This window comes from Arachis hypogaea, chromosome 5 (genome assembly GCF_003086295.3).
Source record: "Arachis hypogaea cultivar Tifrunner chromosome 5, arahy.Tifrunner.gnm2.J5K5, whole genome shotgun sequence".
Taxonomy (NCBI): domain Eukaryota; kingdom Viridiplantae; phylum Streptophyta; class Magnoliopsida; order Fabales; family Fabaceae; genus Arachis; species Arachis hypogaea.
Window position 1 is genome coordinate 36,530,752 of NC_092040.1, and position 2,632 is coordinate 36,533,383.

At 41.2% G+C, this 2,632-nt stretch overlaps 1 non-coding gene across 1 annotated transcript; it reads left to right on the forward strand.

Annotated features, from left to right (window-relative positions):
• Positions 1 to 2,276: 2,276 nt before the first annotated feature.
• On the forward strand, positions 2,277 to 2,384 carry LOC112804667 (small nucleolar RNA R71). Its single transcript, XR_003203277.1, has one exon. It is a non-coding gene; the product is annotated as a small nucleolar RNA R71 (small nucleolar RNA).
• Positions 2,385 to 2,632: the final 248 nt, after the last annotated feature.

Genomic DNA, 2,632 nt, shown 5'->3' on the forward strand with positions numbered 1-2,632 from the left:
GTGAAGGGTATAGTGTTATTGGATTGTGTGAAGAAGAGAGAAGTGGGGTAGGTAGGGATCCTGTAGGGTCCATAGATCCTGAGGTGTCAAGAATTTCTCATCCCTACACCTTTTAGGCGTGTAAAATGCCCTTTGTATGCAATCCTGGCGCTTAACGCCAGAATGATGCTTGTTTCTGGCATTAAATGCCCAGATGTAGCCTGTTTCTGGCACTTAACGCTAGCCTGATGCTTGTTTCTGGCGTTAAATGCCAACTTGGTGCTTGTTTCTGGCGTTAAACGCCAGACAGAAGCTTGTTTCTGGCGTTTAAACGCCAGAAAGCTCTTCCTCTAGGGTGTGTTTTTTCTTCTGCTATTTTTGATTCTGTTTTTAATTTTTGCAATTGTTTTGTGACTCCACATGATCATAAACCTAATAAAACATAAAAGAACAATATAAATATAGATAAATAAAAATTGGGTTGCCTCCCAATAAGTGCTTCTTTAATGTCAATAGCTTGACAGTGAGCTCTCATAGAGCTTCACATATGTTCAGAGCATTGTTGAGACCTTCCAACACCAAACTTAGAGTTTGGATGTGGGGGTTAAACACCAAACTTAGAGTTTGGTTGTGGCCTCCCAACACCAAACTTAGAGTTTGATTGTGGGGGCTTTGTTTGACTCTGTATTGAGAGAAACTTATCGTGCCTCTTTCCCATGTTTACAGAAGGATAACCTTGAGCTTTAAACACAAGGTAGTCCCCATTCATTTAAAGGACTAGTTCACCTCTGTCAACATCAATCACAGCTTTTTCTGTGGCTAGGAAGGGTCTTCCAAGAATGATGGATTCATTCTCATCCTTCCCAGGGTCTAAGATTATGAAATCAGCAGGGATGTAAAGGCCTTCAACCTTTACCAACACGTCTTCTACCAATCCATAAGCTTGTTTTATTGACTTGTCTGCCATCTCTAATGAGATTCTTGCAGCTTGTACCTCAAAGATCCCCAATTTCTCCATTACAGAGAGTGGCATAAGATTTATACTTGACCCCAGGTCACATAGAACCTTCTCAAAGGTCATGGTGCCTATGGTACAGGGTATTAAGAATTTACCAGGATCTTGTTTCTTTTGAGGTAAAGTTTGCTGAACCCATGTATTTAGTTCACTAATGAGCAAGGGAGGTTCATCTTCCCAAGTCTCATTACCAAACAACTTGGCATTTAGTTTCATGATGGCTCCTAGATATTGAGCAACTTGCTCTTCAGTTACATCTTCATCCTCTTCAGAGGAAGAATAATTCTCAGAGCTCATGAATGGAAAAAGGAGGTTCAATGGAATCTCTATGGTCTCTAGGTGAGCCTCAGATTCCTTAGGTTCCTCAGTTTGGAACTCCTTTTTGTTCAGAGGACGTCCCAGGAGGTCTTCCTCACTGGGATTCACGTCCTTCTCCTCCTTTGTGCATTCGGCCATATTGATTATATCAATGGCCTTGCACTCTTTTTTTGGATTCTCTTCTGTATTGCTTGGGAGAGTACTAGGAAGAGTTTCAGTGATTTTCTTACTCAGCTGACCCACTTGTGCCTCCAAATTTCTAATGGAGGACCTTGTTTCACTCATAAAACTTAAAGTGGCCTTAGATAGATCAGAGACTATGTTTGCTAAGCTAGAGGGGCTCTGCTCTGAATTCTCTGTCTGTTGCTGAGAAGATGATGGAAAAGGCTTGCTATTGCTAAACCTGTTTCTTCCACCATTATTAAAGCCTTGTTGAGGTTTTTGTTGATCTTTCCATGAGAAATTTGGATGATTTCTCCATGAGAAATTATAGGTGTTTCCATAGGGTTCACCCATGTAATTCACCTCTGCCATTGCAGGGTTCTCAGGATCATAAGCTTCTTCTTCAGAAGATGCCTCTTTAGTACTGTTGGATGCATTTTGCCATCCATTCAGACTCTGAGAAATCAATGTTGACTTGCTCTTTAGTACTGTTGGATGCATTTTGCCATCCATTCAGACTCTGAGAAATCATGTTGACTTGCTGAGTCAACATTTTGTTCTGAGCCAATATGGCATTCAGAGTATCAATTTCAAGAACTCCCCTCTTCTGAGGCGTCCCATTACTCATAGGGTTCCTCTCAGAGGTGTACATGAATTGGTTATTTGCAACCATGTCAATGAGTTCTTAAGCTTCTACAGGCATTTTCTTTAGGTGAATGGATCCACCTGCAGAATGGTCCAGTGACATCTTAGAGAACTCAGATAGACCATCATAGAATATATCCAAAATGGTCCACTCTGAAAGCGTGTCAGAAGGACACTTTTTGGTCAACTGCTTGTATCTTTCCTAAGCTTCATAGAGGGATTCACCATCTTTTTGCTTGAAGGTATGAATATCCACTCTAAGCTTGCTCAGCTTTTGAGGAGGAAAGAACTTGCCAAGAAGGCCGTGACCAGCTTATCCCAAGAGTCTAGGCTATCTTTAGGTTGTGAGTCTAACCATGTTCTAGCTCTGTCTCTTACAGCAAAGGGGAAAAGCATGAGTCTGTAGACTTTAGGATCTACTCCATTAGTTTTAATAGTATCACAAATCTGCAAGAACTCAGTTAAAAACCGATAGAAATCTTCCGATGGAAGTCCATGGAACTTGCAGTTCTG